Genomic DNA, 20,379 nt, shown 5'->3' with positions numbered 1-20,379 from the left:
CCAGTCTATTATTTGTTCATAAAATCACCCATATAAATTTCTCACTTTTTCTTTTTCCCTACCCTTACATCTTGCCCAACTCTTTTTCTTTTTTCATTTCACATAATTATGCATTATATACATTATCTTCTTTCATCCAGACTGTGGTCAGTTATATTATAAATTTGGGATAAACATGATAAGATTAATGGGGACCTGGTTTTCATTATATTTTTTTTTTCTGGAAAATGCCCATTAAGTTAGTACATATCTCATATATTTCTAGTTGAGGGACCATTACTATGCAGTTGATACCACCACAAACCTTATGAGATGAGCTAAGTCTACAAATTTGCTGAGTCATGTCCCTTAATACATTGTACTTGCAAAGATTGTGTAAATTAAGATATAATTCATTGAACCATTGTGGACTTTAGGCTTACTTGCCCTGCTCTGTCCAGTTCCTAACATATTCTCTATGTTTACAGATACTTTAAATACTATTTCCCGAGTTTAAATTATTTCATACCATAGTAATTATATTATCTTTTCATTGCATTATTTGCCCACAGTTGGGGGGGGAAATGCAAGTACCTTGTTTGTAGAAGAACTTAATATATTAATGCAAATTCACTTGTATTAGTTTATTTTGAAATTTTATGCAAATAGCAAGAGAGGCTACAGTCTTAGAATACTTTTAGTGAAAGTGAAAGTCAGTCAATTTTGTCTGACTCTTTGCAGCCCCATGGACTGTAACCCTCCATGCTCCTCTCTCAGTGGGATTCTCCAGGAAACAATACTGGAGTGGGTTGCCATTTCCTTCTCTCGGGAATCTTCCCAACCCAGTAATCGAACCCAGGTCTCCTGCATTGCAAGCAGATTCTTTACAGTGTGAGCTACCAAGGAATACTTTGAAGAGAGGATTAATGACTTAGTACTAAAACTTACATGTTTAACATCTTTCATTTGCTAATGACATTCACAATTGTATTTTTGTTACAGATTAAATGGAATTAAGAAATATATATCTTTTCTTTATATCTATATCTTTAATATATGGCACAGGTTTCATAGGACTACTGCTACAGACTTAGATAGATGGGTGCTTTCACTTAAGGCTTCCTTGTGACATCTTGAGTACCTGACTCATGAATCCGGTCACATTGCCTTGGATTCTGTAAAATTAAAAGAAGGACAAATGAATGATGACAAATTATTAATTTTTAACCCAGAGGTTCTCATCCCTTCTCTACTTCCTCTCCTTGTATCATTGCCCATCCTTTTTTCATTTTGCACCAAGAGTTGGTGGGGATGAAGTACAGCATTTCTTCTGGTTAGCCAAGTGTCCGTTGGAAATGAATGCTCCCAATTCTCAAAATAATGATCATTTTGAACCATGGACTGCACTAGGAAAGGGCTATAAGTTTCCTTCCTCCTCCATCAGAATGTAGCCAACATTTGTTTCCTTTGGCTTTGTTTTTACCCCACTGACAAAATCATTAAAGGTTTAACGTTCTTGTTTTCTAAAGATATTTTCTAGTTATAAATTTATTTTCAAAAGAAGCAGGTTTTAGGAACTTATTTTTTCATGCATGTAGCAGATTTCATGGAGTCTGGAGAAAGGGGTGATTGCCTCTTTACTTCTTCATTTCATTTTAAGGGACTCTTTTGTGTATGAGTGTGGCTTTGCAATTTATTCTGTGAAGGAAGGCCCAATGCAACGCTGATGATCACTGTTTATCATAGAGGAAGTCCTATTCTATATCCTGTCATGGTGTCATATCTCTTCTCATTTCCCTTTGCACCAGCAGGTGAATGGAAGTCAATAAAACTTTCCTCTGATTGGTGAGATGGCCTTTGGATGATATGGAGTAATTTCTCAGAAACATGGGTCAGGTTGAGTCACAGAGTAAAAATGGAAGTGTTTGAAATTTGGACCCTTTTCTCTTCCTCACATTGGGCCCTCATTTGGATGAATTTGAGTGCTTTTCCCAGTTACTTTTATTGGCTTCCTTGGTGGCTCAATGGGTAAAGGGTCTACGTACAATACAGGAGACCTGGGTTTGATCCATGGGTTGGGAAGATCACCTGGAGAAGGAAATGGCAACCCACTCCAGTATTCTTGCCTGGGAGAGTCCATGGACAGAGAAGCCTGGTGGGCTGCAGTCCATGGGATCTCAAGAGTTGGACATAACTGAGCAGTTGAAATTTTGGCCCTTGTCTCTTCTTTACATTAGGACCTCATTTTGGGTGAATTTGAGTTTTTCCTGTAATTTTTATCAATAATTGTGAAGAGGAAAACAACAAGTTCCATTCAAGTATTTACCTGTGCGCCTAGTTATAGTTTCATCCTTTTCTCATACTTTTGTCTTCAGGTCTCTATGAATATTTTCCTCAAATCCAAAATTTGCATATTTCTATATAGTTTTTCCTGGAGGAGAAAATGCCAACCCACTCCAATATTCTTGCCTGGAGAATGCCGTGGACAGAGGAGCCTGGTGGGGTACAGTCCATGGAGTCACAAATGAGTCGAACATGACTGAGCGACTGAGCACGATGTAGTTTTGTCTCAAAATGAAAATTGACAATACATATTTGGTAGCAGCCAATGAACCTATTAGAGAAACCATACTGAATCAGTAAATCCTAAATCATGTCAAATGGTTTAATGAACATGTGGAAAAGTTAACTACTAGAAATATTACTCCTAAGAATTTTTATCCATTCAGCAAATTCACTTAGTTTTTGCTTTTTCTTTCATTTTTAGTAGGAAATATCCTGGAGATAAGGGAGCAGCTTTCGGCCACTGTGGGTGCGTTTCTTTTTTGTGCCTGATGTTTTCTGCGTGTGTGTGTGTGTGTTTGTGTGTATGCTTTTGTCTGCATCCCAATACTTCAAACATTGCATTCAGATTTTTCAAAAAATTTGATTTTTCTTCATGTATGTTTCCATGGTATTTATATGACTTTTTCCTTTTTCAGGTGATATTTGGGGAAAATTTGGTAAGATTCTCTGACAAATCTTTACTCATCTCTTTTAGAGTAGCTATAAGAGTCCCCACTCTTTCATCCGCATAACCACCATCAGCTCCCTTCCAAATGTACATTCTTCTTTCCCCAGGTTTTGGATATGAATGTCTCTCTTATTCACTTTTCTCCATAGTTTTTCCTTATGTTCCATCTTTTCCCATAGCATCTTTTGTTCTCATGTTCCATACTTATCCTTCCCTGTGACTTTGGCTTTATCTGTCTTCCAGAGACTTTCTATAATGTACTATGGATTTTGTGAGATGAAAGTGATGAGATTAACTGGCCCATGGTTTCCACTCTTTCTTTCCTGGGACAAGTTCATTATGTAGGATCATTTCACTTACCCAAATTGAAGGGGCAAATACTATGCTACTGTTAATTCCCTAGTCTTTAGAAGATGAGAAGCTTTCCAATGTGATGGATAAAGTTTCTCCTTCCATTTCCCTGTCAAAGACTTCATACATTCTAATCTCATTCTTTTGTCCAGGGTGAGCTTGAGTCTCACTCTTTTATAGCTCTTGATCACCTTATCCATATATTCTCAGCTATACTATATTTACATTCCAGTTTTTTTTTTCCTAGCTTTTCTTCCTTTTAAGTTATAGTGAATGTTCTTTATATTTTTGCATTTTTATTCACACAGTTATTAATTTTTCACATTAAAATACATTTTCAATCAGTGAAGAAGGACCTTGAATCTTAAGGAACACACATGTCTACTATATCTCTCAATTTAGAATTTTTATGTGAGTGATTGGGGAAGCTGTGGTCTTAGGATTATTATTTTTATTAAAGAATTAACATAATAATTTAAAGTTTAGCATCCCCCTTTTCTAATAGTATTTTCAATTATTCTTTGGTTTTCAGTCTCATGAATGTAAACATGTTTGCTTTTTTTATGCAACAGCTGTTCAGTGTGAGACCAATAATTGCTGGGGCCTATCTCAGAAGAAGTACTACTCTAATGTCTCTCATGGATTCATTAACTACTTTTTACCAAAAACAAAAAACAAAACAAAAAAAAAACGATTAATGGTAGTAACACATGAACTTCTCATGAACTTCAAGGCTCTAGGAAACTTTGGTCTAGTTCTTAGAAATGTTGGTCTAGTTTTAAGGAAAAACTATCCAGGAAATGGTTTCAAATTATTGGTTTCACATGAAATGAAATGGTTTCAAATGGTCCTCATTTCCTATTGTGTCTTTTATGTTTGAATTTTTTTTTTTTCATCTTTTTTTCACCCTGTGTGAACAGGACAACACGAATCTCATTATTGAGTTATATTTTGTATCTAGTCAAAATTCATTTATCTCTTTGACACTGGTTTTCAACTCTCAAAGATCATCTTCCTCAATTCCAACACAGATAGAGTTTTACATCATTTACTCTTGTTTTGTTTTTTGGCTACTGAACTCTACCATCTTTGGGTGTTATTCAGTTTCCTCATCATTTTTCTTCAATTTGTCCTGTCCTTGCAATTTATATGTGTTTCCTTTCTTCCAGGAGATTATTAGCAGAAATTTATCTGTAGGTTTTTGTAATTTAAAATGTTTTGATATGCAATGTTTCTCCAAGATAGCTTCAGTTTATTTCATTTACAACCCTCTTTTCTGCTATTTACTATCTCATTTCCCTTCCTTTCTGACTCTGTTAAAGTAAGCTTTATTAAGGCATGAGTTAAAACTCATACAAATATGATTATGTATGAATCAATTGAGAAAAGGTGGTTAATGGAGATGCCCAGGATCCTAATTCCATGGTTCCTATAGGTAATTTGAATTTTCTTCTTGTCTTTCCCATAAAATTTACACTGTTTATCCATTTTATTTTTCAGAAGAACATCAGCGCAAATTTGATACTGTATCTTAGATATCCTTTTATTCACCAACAGTTTAAAATGACTGAATTTCTGATTTTTTTTAACTTTTCTCAACATTTTATCTATATCCTCTTTATTGGCTCACACATTTCCTGCATGTGTGCACTTCTAACCTGAATTTTTAGTTATGGACTTCCACCATAGTTTTGTCTCTTCTTTGTCCTCAAAAAAAATGTAAATGTTGATATCTATCAATGTCAATGGTAAGTTGAAGTTTATTTTTTCACTGACCTTGAATTTATTACCCAGGTTTTCCAGGGTATAAAAATGTCTAATATATTTTAAATAATTTTTAAAATTGTCAACAATAGTAATTTTACTTTTCATTTTTATATTTATTGACACAATTGTCAGTCTGAGAGATTATAATTCCTTTTAATGATGTTTTGAAGGGTTCTGTATCATAAAGAATGTTTAGTAACAGAGTGCCTGTCTCTAAAATTTGATTTTTTTTTAAGCAAATGATACCAAAACCTATTGCCTGCAATGTTTCCTAAAGATTTTTTCATAAAACATGATATATTCAGTAAAATGTTATTTTATTTATTTTTTTAATTTTTATTTGAGTATGGTTGATATTACAGTGTTGTAAAAGTTTCAGGTATACAGCAAAGTGAATCAGTTATGCTTAGGCAGGAAATTATTCAGGAAATATATTCAGGAAATATATTCCTGAATTCTATTTCATTTGAAAACAAAAATATGACTCAAAAGTTTATTTTAAAAGAGTATTAAAATTTTAATGAAATCAATGATTTCATATATAACAGCAATGGCAAAAATGAGAATTGGCAATACATCTTTAATAGCAGCCAATAAACTGATAAGAGCAACCATATTGAATAATAAAAGAATGTATAATGTCAAATGAGGTTATGAATATATGGAAAAGTGAACCTTCAGAAATACTGCTAAAATTTTTTGTCTCTATTCAGAAAATACAATTTTTTTCTGCTTTTTCTTTATTTTTGTTACTCTTTTCTATTTTCTTTATAGAATACTCTCTGAGTAAGAAGGAGCAGTCCTCATCTATTCTTGGTGAGTTTATTTAGTGTGCCTAAAGTATGTACATTTGTTTGTCTCTCAGTATCCTGATACCTTGAACATTGTGTTCAAATTTTTCTAAAAATTTTTTCTTCTCATTAATTTTCATGGTATTTACATGAATATTCTATTTCCTTTTTCAGAAAATCTTTGGGGAAATTTTGATAAGGTTCTCTGACAAATCTTTACTCCTTTAACTCTTCAGTGACTGCTCAGTTGGTGTCTGTAAGGTTCCCTGCCCTTTCGGTTATACGTATTTCTTTGGCTCCCCTTCTCCTGGATGTCTGCTCTTCCCTCCCTACTTTTTGTTAATGAGCTTCTCTCTCATTAAGTTCCTCCAATGTTGGTTCCATAGGCTCCATCGTTTCTCATTCCATCTTTTGTTTGTTTCATATGTTTCCTTTCCTATAGCATCAACTTCATCTGTATTCCAGAGACTTGCTTTACTTGCATCATGAGTTTTTGAGATCAGGGTGATGAGACTAATAAGTCTATGGTTTTCACACTTTATTTTCTGAAACAATTTCATTATCAAAGGATCATTTCAAATATCCCTATTAAAGGGGCCATTACTATGCTGTTGAAACCTTCCCAAACTTTAGGAGATGAGAAGATCCCAAACTTGATACATGAGTTTTCTCTTTTCTGTCTTGTAAGAGACTATAAAAATTCTAATATCCTTTATGAGTATTTGGTAAGCTTGAGTCTCACTCTTTTATTACTTTTGATCATATTACTTACATGTTCTCATTTATACTACAATTTATTCTAGAATTGTTCATGTCATTTCTTCCTCTCCATCTATAGTAAATATTCTGCATTCTTTTGCATCTCTATTTGCATAATCATTAATTCTTCACACCAATACCTTCTTTGTTTGAAGAAGAATGTTAAATTTTAAGGAAAATTCATGTATAATATACATCTCTCAACTCAGAAATTTCTACATGAATGACTATAGATGCTGCAGTCCTAAGATTTTCTTAATGAAGCACTAAAAAATGAAATTTAACATTTTCCTAATTATATTTTAAAATTATATTTTGTTTTGCATTTTGAATGGAATTTGAGAACATGTCTTTTTAAATCACATAGCACATTTCATATGGCTGGTGGTACAGCTTTGACAGAGGAGTGGTACAGCTTTGACTTTTACTGTAGGTTTTTTTTTAAATCACATTTTAACTTCCAGTCTCATGTCGTAATCATGTTTGTATCAATAGTTTGTTCTAAAATAGTGGATGGCCAATGCAACACCAGTGATTCATAAGATTTATCCAAGTGATGTCCTGCTATACTTTCTGTTATGATTTCATTTCCTATCTTACTTCTTTTTATACAGATGAGTGACAGAATTTAAAACATTATTACCTCTCATGGATTATATAGTTTTTGGAAGTTTTAATGCCAACTCTTGGAAGGGTGGTTCATTTTTAATGAATGAATAATCAATTGAAGATTTAAAAACTATTGTCTTCCTCTCTTCCTTATAGTCTGCTTTCATTGGTTTGAATGGTTTATTTCTTCCTTCTTTTTTTTATATGAGAGGACAGGAAATGGTAAGTCCCATTAGTGTATTACACTTTATACCTACTCAAGTTTCATTGGTTTCTTTGTCCCCAACTCCAATGTACCTGGAACTCTATTTATCTATCTTTTCCATGTTATTATCCTTGCAACTGAAGTCTCCCATCTTCAGATGTTATTCATTTCCCCCTATTTGTTTTTATTTGATGTGTTCTTTCCTTGAAATTTATGCAAACATTTCCTTTGGCAAGGAGTTACTAGCAATAATTTAAATTTAAGCTTTTGCTGTTTTCAAAGTTTCTGATCTGAAATTTTTATCCAAGATAATTTCAGGTGATAAAATAAAATTTATATTTTACAGCAAGACAATAAAATTTAAAAATAGAATTTCCTCTGTCCATTTGAGTCTCCTCCTGTACTCTTAAATGCACAATGTACATCTAGTACGTCTACCTGCTTTACCCATTAACCAGACTTCCACAAAGATAGGAAGGCATGCTCAACCTAAAGATATTTTTTCTCCTTTTTTCTGATGCTAGCAATGTAACTTTCTAAAAGGTTGACTGTATATAGGATGTTACAGTGACTTGCTACTTGCTTTGTATATGCTTACTTGGACAATGTATCTTTGGTGAACTTTATATAAAATGTGATGTATTGTCCCTTGTCTTCAAAATATAACTGTGCCTTCCATTTCTAACGAGTAGAACAGTTCTCAGAAATTCTGAGATTCCACCTCCCTGATTATAATCATCAGATTGACTGGAAAAACATTCCTTTTTCCCTTCTATTGACTGTTAATAGAATTTTCAATGACAAAAATCATTTCATTCAAGCCACATATCTCTGCTGTTTAAGAGCTGATTTATCTTCCTCTCATCTGACACTGTTAAAGTAAGCTTCATAAAGATATGAGTTAATTCACACAAATACAGTTAGGTATCCCTCATAGCTCAGTTGGTAAAGAATCCACTTACAATGTGGGAGACCTGGATTCGATCCCTGGGTTGGGAAGATTTCCTGGAGAAGGGAAAGGCTACCCACTCCAGTATTCTGGCCTGGAGAATTCCATGGACTATATAGTCCATAGGGCTGCAAAGAGTCGAACACAACTGAGCGACTTTCACTTTCACTTCACTTCATGAATCAGTTGAGAAAAAATGGTGAACAGAGGCACTCAGGAACCTAACCCTGCAGATCCTATAGGAACAGTAGCTCAGGACTCTGTTCTTCAGTGTTTGTGGCATTATGCATAGCATGAAAACAAAGTGAAAGTGTTGGCCTCTCAGTTGTGTCTGACTCTTTGCTATCCCAGGACTATAGCTCCCCAGGCTCCTCTGTCTATAGCTTGAACAACAAGATTAACTATATCTCTTTACCAACAATCAGAAAGCTGCTTAAAGATGAAAAACTGAGTAATAAAAAACTAAACAAGGTCCAACTGATCATGAGAAATTGTATGAGATAATGACCAGAGTTAGTATTTTTATAATGATTTATCAGTTCAGAATTTTTCTTCTCATTACCCCTATTTTCTTTTATTAAATACTGTTCCTTCCAGGAAAAAAAAAACCTCTTTTAGACAAGTTTGTGTGTATTCATCCATATGTGTCTGATATTGCTAAATGTGCAATGCACAACTAATACATCTGCCGGGGTCCAGCCCCGGCTGATCCAGGGTATTCGAAGCCGGGACGGCGTCGGCAAGGATCAGGATACAATAGCTTCAATTAGATATTAATTAGAGATGTAAAGAGTAATAGAATGAGGATAGCTCAGTAGGAAAATTCAGTGGAGAAAAGAGGCTGAGTAGCTTGGTTTACGTGGGAGACCAATAAAACTTCAAGATAAGAAGTTTGCACCACTTACGTAGGCCGCAGGCGTCCTTCCGTTCTCCCGAAGGAGAGGAGACACTGAGACCTCCCCTGTCGGATCTTAGAAGCCCAGGCATAATTAGCAAGCATGGCTGGTTCCGCACTCCAGATGGAGACTCAGCCAGAGGTTGAGAGAGAGAGCGACATGGGGAGACCAAGTTTCAGGGAACAAGGCCCGTACTTTATTTTCCAAAGTAGTTTTTATACCTTAAGTTATGCATAGAGGATAATGGGGGAAGGGGTAGAGTCATGCAGTAAGCCAGGCTTTCTTCCTGCAAACTTATCATATGAAAAAGTTTAGGTGATTTGCATCATCTTCTGGCCCTGAGGCCTGTTAACATTTTAAGAGCCTTTCTTCAGAAATCTTATTTTTCTCTAAAGGTGATTAGTCAAACGCCACCCTCCAAAAGCCTTAGATAAAGTTGCATTCCTACGGAGCAAAGGTGTGGTGGGCTCTAACAAGAAAAAGAATTAACTCAAGGGTCCCAGGTTACAAACATTAAAGCTACTATTTACACCAATTATATTAATCAATACACTGCCAGGGACACAGCAGGTAAGGGATATGGAGACTTAGCAGCAAACATTGGCCCAAGAAGTGAAAAACCCTTCACCAATACAATTTCTAATCAATCTTTTAACTGCTCAAAGGAATCTGTATTTAGACAGTTTAGAACATCTCATGCCTCTCACAGTTGGGAGGCTCTGAGCAATCACATGTGGCCGGAAAAACCTATTCCGGCAGGCTAGAGGATTGCCAAAGGAGTTTGTAGGTTAAACACTGTCACACCCAGGAATTATTAACTGGAGCTGTAAGCTAACTCTTTTTTCAGAGAGAGGTAGTGAGGGACAGCTCCCCCATAAAGTCAGAGGTGTAGGTGAGAGCACAAAGCAGAAAGTAGGCAGACTCTGGTTTTGGGGGTAGATGCTCAAGAATTTCCAGGGGGACTCCTGAGGCTCGATCCCGCCTTTGCGTATGCCGAGCCTCCTTCCTCATGACCTTTGCCATGGGCGGAGTGCCTCACGCTGGCTCCCAGCAGTGATAAAATTCTAGTTGAGCTATTCCAGATCCTGAAAGATGATGCTGTGGAAAGTGCTGCACTCAATATGCAATATGCCGGCTCCCGGCATACATCCATCTGTTTTACACATTAACTAGACTACCACAAAGATAGGAATGCATGCTCAATATAAAGATATTTTTATGTGTTGTATTTGTTTGTATATGTGTGTGTATCTACAGCCTAATGGGTTCAATTTTAAATATATATCTTTAACATATTTGAATTTTCTTCTTATTTCTTTCCCATGAGATTTACATTGTTTATCCATTTTTTTTTTTTTTTTTTTCAGAAAAACTTCAACACCAATTTGGTAAAGTATCTTTCAGGTCATGTTAATCCCAAAACACATTAAAATGACTGTATATTTGATGTTTTTAACATTTCTCACTGTTTTATTGATCTGTCATTCTAAGCTTCACGCTACTCCGCATGTCTACTTCTCTAACCTGAATTTTTAGGTTGGGGCTTCTCTCCTAGTTGTCTCTCCTCATTGCCTTTCAAAGTCAGTACCAATTCTGATATATTTTAAGGGTCAAGAGTAAAGTTGAGAGTCATTTTTCCACTGACCTTGAACTTATTACCCATCTGTTCCCAGGGTATTCATACAAATATTTCACATAAATTTTTTAGAGATTTTTCTTGCCAGCAATTACAATTTTACTTCCTGTTGTTATTTTTGTTGGCACAATTTGGGAAACTGCAATTCCTCTTAAACGTGTGGAAGGGTTCTATATCTTAAGGAAAATTCAATAACAATAAATATCTCAACACTGAATTTTTGTGCAAATGACATGAGAACCTATTGTCCATCAATGTCTCCTAAAGACTTTTTCATTAAACATTAATAAATCCATTAAAAGTTTAAAACTTCACTTTTAAATGACATTTTAGAGTTGTATTTTTATTTTCAGAGGGAGTAAAATTTAGGAATGTATCTCTTTCATGCCTGTAGGAGGCTGCATCCAAAGGTTGTAACAGCTACTGTATTTCACAAAGGGCTATTTATTCTCTTTCCGTCCTCGTTAATTAATAACCAACTTTTATGCCTGATGTATGCATGAGTGTTTTCATCTGCATCCCAATACATTGAAATTGCACTCAGATTACTCAAAAAATTTGATTTTTCTTCATGTGTGTTTTCTACAGTATTTACTTCAATCTTTCCATTTTATTTTTCAGATGATCTTTGGAAAGTAATTGGTGAAATTCTCTGACAAAATTTTATTCCATTAAACCTTTAATGACTGCTGGTGTCAGTAATATTCTCTGCCCTTTTATCTCTATGCCCTCCATTGACTCCTCTTCTTCTGATTGTCCATTCTTCCCTCTCTGTTTCCTGGACATCAGTTTCTCTCTTATTAAATTCTTTCCATTGATGTTGCTTTATGTTCCACCATTTCCCATTACATCTTTTTTATGTTATAACTTTCTTTCCAACATCACTGATTTAATCTCTCTTTCAGAGATTTATTATACTTACATTTTAAATGTTGTTGATGAGAGCAATTAAACTAATAGGCCCATGTTTTTCACACTTTATTTTCTGATATATCAGAAAATATTCAATATGAAGTGGACATTGCTATGATGATATCATCCCAAACCTTAAGAGATGACAACATCCCAAACCAGATGAATGAAATTTCTTCTATTGTCCTGTCAAAGCCTGTATAAATTCTGATGTCACTTCAGAGTCCAGGCTAAGTTTGAGTCTCACATTTCACTGTCCTTGATCATATTATCCTCATGTTCTTAATTACACCACCACAATATTCCATAATTTTTTCTGGCAAGAATGTTGGTCTATTATTATGAAAAATCTGGAAGGCTTGATACAAGACCAAGGGTTGATACAGTTTAGCAGAGAGGAAGTCCTACTGTATATTCAGTCATGATTCCATTTCCTATCTTAGAAGTTTTTGCACAAATGGCTGGGGAGAGGTAAAACAACACTGCCTCATGGGTTAAGTGGTCTTTGTAACTTTTGGTTCCAATTCATAGAAAGTTATGTCTGTTTTGTTGAAAAAAAAAGAAAGAAAACAAGCAATCTATTGGCTTCAGATGATTGTCCCCTTGTCTTCCTGACATTTTGCCTTCTCTATGTACAAATGGGTTATTTTTTCCTTTTGTTTTTAAAATGGTGAACTGTCAAAAGGAAAGGCCCAGTAGTCCATTACAATTTGTACCTGGTCAGGTTTCACTAGTTTTTTTGGCATTGATTTTCAATTCTCAGTGATCATCTTAATCAATGTCCAGGGAGCAGTACATCACATTGTCTCATGCTCTTATTGTTGTAATCTAAGTCTGAAATCTTCATGTTATATTCAATTTCTCCCATTACTTTTTCTTCAGTTGTCCTCTCCTTACAATTTATGCACATGCTTCCTTCTGTCAAGGATATATTAGTAATACTCTATCTGTAAGGTTTTGCTATTTTTATTTCTGATCTGAAAATATTTTCCAAGATAGTTTCAGTTCCCTTGATTCAGACCCCCCTTTGCTGCTGTTTAATACCTCATTCAACCTTCCTTTCATCAGATACTTGTTAAAGTAAGTTTCATTAAGAATGAGTTAACTCACACAAATACAGTGGGGTATGAATCAGTTGAGAAAGAGTGGCGAATGGAGGCACCCAGGAACCTAAGCTTGCAGATCCTATAGGAGCAGTAGCTCACCACTCTTTACTTCAGTGTCTGTAGTATTATACATAGTATAGCTTCAACAGTAGGATTGACTATATATCTTTAGCAGCCATCAGAAAACTGCTTAAAGAAGAAAAACTTAGCAATAAAACACTAAATAAGGTCCAATTGATCATGAAAAATTGAGTGAGATAATTACCAGAGTTACACTCCTTATAATGATTTCTCAATTCAGAATACTTATTTATTTATTCATTTCTCCTGTTTTCTTTTATTAAATACTATTATTTCCTCAGAAAACCTCCTTCAGACAAGTCTGTGTATATTCATCTGTATGTGTTGTTGTATTTGTTTGTATGTGTGTGTGCATCTACATCTTAATGAATTCAATTTTAAATATATATCTTTAACACATTTGAATTTTCTTCTTATGTCTTTCCCTTGAGATTTACATTGTTTATCCATTTTCTTTTTCAGAAGAACTTCAACACCAATTTGGTAAAGTATCTTTCAGTTCATGTTACTCCCAAAACACATTAAAATGACTGTATTTCTGATGGATTTTTAACATTTCTCACTGTTTTATTGATCTGTCATTCTAAGCTTCACGCTACTCCGCATGTCTACTTCTCTAACCTGAATTTTTAGGTTGGAGCTTCTCTCCTAGTTGTCTCTCTTCATTACCTTCCAAAGTCAGTATCAATTCTGATATATTTTAAGGGTCAAGAGTAAAGTTGAGAGTCATTTTTCCACTGGTCTTGAGCTTATTACCCATCTGTTCCCAGGGTATTCATACAAATATTTCACATAAACTTTTTAGAAATTTTTCTTGCCAACAATTGCACTTTTACTTCCTGTTGTTATTTTTGTTGGCACAATTTGGGAAACTGAAATTCCTCTTAAACGTGTGTAGAAGGGTTCTATGTTTTAAGGAAAATTCAGTAATAATATATGTCTCAACACTGAAATTTGTGCAAATGACACAAGAGCCTATTGTCCATCAATGTCTCCTAAAGATGTTTTCATAAAACATAAATAAATCCATTAAAAGCTTAAAACTTCACTTTTAAATGACACTTAAGAGTTGTATTTTTATTTTCAGAGGGAGTGAAATTTAATGCACATAGGAGGCTTCATGTAAAGGTTGCCACAGCTACTGTATGTCACAAAGGGCTGCTTTTTTCTCTTTGCTTCCTCATTTCTTTTTAACTAACTTTCTTCTGTATGGGTGCATGTGTCCATTTTCTTTTGAAAAGGTGAGTGAGAAAAGATGAAGTCTATTTGGGCATGAATTAAAATAGGAACTCGCCTGAAGGTGGCAATGTACTCACTGCTTGATGAAAATGTAAACGCAGGCTCCTAAGAACCAATCCCTGTATTTTCTCTGGAAGTGGTAGGTCAGATCCTCCAGTTCACTGTTTGTGTGCACTTCATACCACAGAGCTACAAAAATGAGGGAACTGATCACTTCTTTTCAGTACTAGCTAAAGAACTGATCAATGACGACCGACAGAATAATAGTAGCCCCAGCCATAGCCAAAGAGTTTAAGAACATTTTAAAAACAATACCACAAATACAAATATGCCTGAAATTTTTGCTTAAGTCAGTAATTCATTCCTTTTCCTCTTTTTAATATTTGACCATATTTTCAGAGGATAGGAAGCTATCCTGTTGGTACACATCTTTGTGCCTGCACACATATATGTATATGCATGTTTATCTGCATCTGGATACTTGTAATGTTGCATGAGCGTATTTTCACTGAATTTAAATTTGCCCTGTGTTTCTATGCCATGGTATTGACATGTATCTTTCCATTTTATTTTTCAGATGATCATATGAAGGAATGTGGTAAATTTCTCTGACATCCTTTATACTCCAATCACCCTCTAAATGACCACTATCTCCAGATCTTTTGCATTCCCTTTCTTTTTATCTATATGCCTTCTGTTGGCTTACTCTTTCTCCTGGATGTTGATGCTTCCCTTCCCAATATTTCTTTATAAAATCACTCAAATGAAGTTCTGTCTTCTCTCTTTCACTACCCTTAGTTCTTTTCCAATCCTTTATTTTCATTTAGCAAGAGCCTCCATATTAATATTGTCTTTTCTAGCATCCAGAGTCTTTCCAGATTTTCATTATGAATTTTATGAGGTGAAGGGAATGAGGCTGATGGGCACCTAGTTTGCGTTTTATATGTATTTTCTAGAAATTATACATTAAGTTAGAACCTCTTTAATGTGTCTCAAATTCAAGGGGCTATTACTATGCAATGGATACCTTTGCAAACATCACAAGATGGGCTAAGTCTTCAAACTAGATGAGTGAACTTTCTCCATCCATTGTCCTTTAAAAGACTATATAAATTTAGATGTAATTAATTGGACCATTGTGGACTTTAGCTCACTTTCACCTGACCTGATCATTTACTCACATATTTCTGAGCAGACAAATTTTTAATATCATTTCCCAAGTTTAAATTAAATCCTATCACAGTAGTTGTTCTTTTTACTGAATAATTTGGACATAATCTGGAATAATGACTACTACATTCAAGTACTTGTAGAAGGAGTGTTTATATTAATCAGAGCCCCCATTTATAGTTCTCAATTTTGAAATGTTATGCAAGTGACATAAGAGACACCAGTCCTAGAATACTCCTATGGTATTTAATAGCACACTACTAAAAGTTTAACATCCTTTTTTACTAACCATATTTTCAACCATACTTTTGTTTACAAATTGAATAGAATTAAGGGATACATCTCTTTAATATATGGAGCAGACATCATGCCACTATTGTTACAGATATAAATTTAGATGGATAGATGGCTTCACTGTAATCTCCCTCAACACTTCTTAAGTTTTTTGCTCATGTAGAGGGGCAGGATTGTACTATATTCTGAAAACAAAAAAGACTCAATGAAGGATAAATGATTGACATCATCTTTCCCAGAATAAGTCCTATTTTACTTCTTATCACAGTGTCATTTTCCAGTTTCTTCCTTTTGCTCCAAGAGTTGGATGTAGTACAACATTGCATCTGATTGGCAAGTTGTTCCTTAGAAATCTGTGTTTCCACTTTTCAAACTATCTGTCATTTTAAACCACAAACTATACTGCAAAAAGGCTCCAAGTTTCTGTCTTTCTCCCATTAGAATGTAGCCTCAAAATTGTTTTGTTTTCTTTAGTTTTATAACCTACTGATAGGGTCCTTAAAATTTTAATCTCCTCCTTTTACAGTATCATTTTCCAGGTACAATTTTTTATCAAATGGAATGGTATTTGGGAATGTATTTCCTTAATTCATGTAGCTGGCTTCGTAGGACTATTTCTACAAAAAGAGTTTGGACAACTGGGTACTTACCCTCTTCACATCTTCGATTATTTTTAAATAGCTCTCTTGTGTTTGAGTATGTTTGCAAGTTATTCTGAGACAGTTAGAAGGCTCAATGCAGGACAAATGATTGATATTGTTGACCCCTGAGGAAGTCCTGGTCTACGTCTTTCTGTGGTGTCATTTCTGTTCTTAGTTAATTTGGCACAAAAGGGGGGGAATGCAAGTCAAACCAACTTTCCTCTGATTTATGGAAAGCCCTAGAAAGTTTATGGTGCCAATTCTTGGAAAATGTGGGTCAGGGTAAGAAGAGCATAGTACTGGAAGGTCCCAAATTTGAGCCTGTTGGCTTCATCTTATTGAGCCTTCATTTGGAATGCATTTGAATTTTTTTATATTTCATCAATAAATGTGAAGAGGAAAACAGCAAGTCCCATTCATGTATTTCCTTGTGCACCTAGGTATGGATTCACCATTTTCTTGCACCTTTATCTTCAGTTTTGTATGACCATCTTCCTCAAATCCAACATATGCATATCTTTATGTGACTTTTGTCTCAGTATCTAATCTTTTCAGCTGAAATTCTCCATCTTATACCCCATTAATTTTCCCCATTATAATTTTTTATTTGACATTTCCTTTCAACTGTCATGGTGGTGGTGGTGGTTAGTGGCTAAGTTGTGTCTGACTCTTGTGACCCCATGGACTGTAGCCCACCAGACTGCTCTGTCCATGGGATTTTACAAGCAAGGATACTGCAGTCAGTTGCCTTTTCCATTTCCAGGGGATCTTCCCAGTCCAGGGTTTGAACTTCTCGATGGAGGTAGTCTTCTCCATTGCAAGCAAATTTTTTACCTACTGAGCCACCAGGGAAGCCCTTTCAATGGGCATAACCAGACCCTTTGTGCCATGTAAATCTTAATAATCATATAGCTCTGGGACACTGGCATTTTTCAGGGACTGGTGTGAATGTTTTTTCACACACGTACCCAGGTCATTTGATTTTAGCCCCCTTTTCTTATGTTTCTTGGATCATTTCCTTTTTTATGTGATCTAATTAAGATGACCTGCATTTTGTCATGAACTGAAATAGATATACACACAAAAGAAAGTTTTGTACGCATCTGTTGTCAAAAAATGGTGTGAATAGAGGAACTCAGGAATCTAAATCCAGTTTTTGTCTCTTGGAGCAGTGGTTCAGGATTCTCTGATTCAGTGTTTGTGGTGACTTTATATAACAGAGCTACAGAAAAATGAGAATTGACACCATATATTTAGTAGTAGCCAATAAACTTATTAGAGCAAGAATACTGACTAATAAATGTCAAATGTCTTAATAATGTCAAATGGATTGTGAACATATTGAAAAATTTAACTACTGAGACAAATATTCCTAAAAAAATTTCCTCCATCTGGAATGTCTTCTCTTCATTCAGAATAATAAAAATGTGCTTTTTCCTCATTTTTTTGTAGAATATTGTCTAGATGAAAAGAAGCGGCTTTCAGCCAACATCGGTGCGTTTATTTTGTATGCCTGGTTTGTGTGCCTGGTGTATGCATGTGTGTTTTTATCTGATTCCCAATACATTGAAAATTGCACTCAGATTATTCAAAAAATTTGATTTTTCTTCATGTGTGTTTTCCACAGTATTTACTTGAATCTTTCCATTTTATTTTTCAGATGATCTTTGGAAAATAACTGGTAAAATTCTTTGACAAAATTTTATTCCATTAAACCTTTAATGACCTCTGGTGTCAGTAATATTCTCTGCCCTTTTATCTCTATGCCCTCCATAGATGACTTCTCATCTCTCCTGATTATTCATTCTTCCCTCTCTGTTTCCTGGACATCAGTTTCTCTCTTATTAACTTCTTTCCATTGATGTTGCTTTATGTTCCACCATTTCCCATTACATCTTTTTTATGTCATAACTTTCTTTCCTACATCACTGATTTCATCTCTCTTTCAGAGATTTATTATACTTACATTTTAAATGTTGTTAATGAGAGCAATTAAACTAATAGGCCCATGTTTTTCACACTTTATTTTCTGATATATCAGAAAATATTCAATATGAAGTGGACATTACTGTGATGATATCGTCCCAAACCTTGGCAGATGGCAACATCCCAAACCAAATGAATGAAATTTTTTCTATTGTCCTGTCAACGCCTGTATAAATTCTGATGTCACTTCAGAGTCCAGGCTAAGTTTGAGTCTCACATTTCACTGTCCTTGATCATATTATCCTCATGTTCTTAATTACACCACCACAATATTCCATAATTTTTTCTGGCAAGAATGTTGGTCTATTATGAAAAATCTGGAAGGCTTGATACAAGACTAAGGATTGATACAGTTTAGCAGAGAGGAAGTCCTACTGTATATTCAGTCATGATTCCATTTCCTATCTTAAAATTTTTTGCACAAATGGCTGGGGAGAGGTAAAACAACACTGCCTCATGGGTTAAGTGGTCTTTGTAACTTTTGGTTCCAATTCATAGAAAGTTATGTCTGTTTTGTTGGAAAAAAAAAAAGAAAAAGAAAGAAAACAAGCAATCTATTGGTTTCAGATGATTGTCCCCTTGTCTTCCCGACATTGTGCCTTCTCTATGTACAAATGGGTTATTTTTTCCTTTTGTTTTTAAAATGGTGAACTATCAAAAAGAAAGAAAAACACCAATATAGTATACTAACGCATATATATGGAATTTAGAAAGATGGTAACAATAACCCTGTGTACGAGACAGCAAAAGAGACACTGATGTATAGAACAGTCTTATGGACTCTGTGGGAGAGGGAGAGGGTGGGAAGATTTGGGAGAATGGCATTGAAACATGTAAAATATCATGTATGAAACGAGTTACCAGTCCAGGTTCGATGCACGATACCAGATGCTTGGGGCTAGTGCACTGGGACGACCCAGAGGGATGGTATGGGGAGGGAGGAGGGAGGAGGGAGGAGGGTTCAGGATGGGGAACACATGTATACCTGTGGCGGATTCATTTTGATATTTGGCAAAACTAATACAATTTTGTAAAGCTTAAAAATAAAATAAAATTAAAAAAAAAAAAAGAAAGGCCCAGTAGTCCATTACACTTTGTACCTGGTCAGGTTTCACTAGTTTCTTTGGCATTGATCTTCAACTCTCAATGATCATCTTCAATGTCCAGGGAGCCGTACATCAGATTTTCTCATGTTCTTGTTGTAACCGAAGTCTGAGATCTTCATGTTTTAGTCAGTTTCTCCCATTACTTTTTATTCAGTTGTCCTCTCCTTACAATTTATGCACATGCTTCCTTCTGTCAAGGATATATTAGTAATACTCTATCTGTAAGGTTTTGCTATTTTTATTTCTGATCTGAAAATATTTTCCAAGATAGTTTCAGTTCCCTTGATTCAGACCCCCCTTTGCTGCTGTTTAATACCTCATTCAACCTTCCTTTCATCAGATACTTGTTAAAGTAAGTTTCATTAAGAATGAGTTAACTCACACAAATACAGTGGGGTATGAATCAGTTGAGAAAGAGTGGCGAATGGAGGCACCCAGGAACCTAAGCTTGCAGATCCTATAAGAACAGTAGCTCACCACTCTTTACTTCAGTGTCTGTAGTATTATACATAGCATAGCTTCAACAGTAGGATTGACTATATATCCTTAGCAGCCATCAGAAAACTGCTTAAAGAAGAAAAACTTAGCAATAAAACACTAAATAAGGTCCAATTGATCATGAAAAATTGAGTGAGATAATTACCAGAGTTACACTCCTTATAATGATTTCTCAATTCAGAATACTTATTTATTTATTCATTTCTCCTGTTTTCTTTTATTAAATACTATTATTTCCTCAGAAAACCTCCTTCAGACAAGTCTGTGTATATTCATCTGTATGTGTTGTTGTATTTGTTTGTATGTGTGTGTGCATCTACATCTTAATGAATTCAATTTTAAATATATATCTTTAACACATTTGAATTTTCTTCTTATGTCTTTCCCTTGA

At 34.9% G+C, this 20,379-nt stretch overlaps 1 long non-coding RNA gene across 1 annotated transcript in view; it reads right to left on the bottom strand.

The window, feature by feature from the left end:
• Window positions 1-1,026: 1,026 nt before the first annotated feature.
• The window catches only part of LOC129645785 (uncharacterized), a 29,888-nt gene continuing 10,535 nt past the window's right edge, over window positions 1,027-20,379 (bottom strand). The window contains exons 2-3 of the long non-coding RNA XR_008711491.1: window positions 19,485-19,680; window positions 1,027-1,154 (exon numbers count right to left, since the gene is read on the bottom strand). This is a non-coding gene — a long non-coding RNA (uncharacterized LOC129645785). The remainder of the gene's footprint in view (window positions 1,155-19,484; window positions 19,681-20,379) is intronic.

Source organism: Bubalus kerabau, chromosome 3, assembly GCF_029407905.1.
Source record: "Bubalus kerabau isolate K-KA32 ecotype Philippines breed swamp buffalo chromosome 3, PCC_UOA_SB_1v2, whole genome shotgun sequence".
In the NCBI taxonomy this organism is placed as follows: domain Eukaryota; kingdom Metazoa; phylum Chordata; class Mammalia; order Artiodactyla; family Bovidae; genus Bubalus; species Bubalus kerabau.
This window is presented reverse-complemented; position numbering and strand designations above follow the sequence as displayed.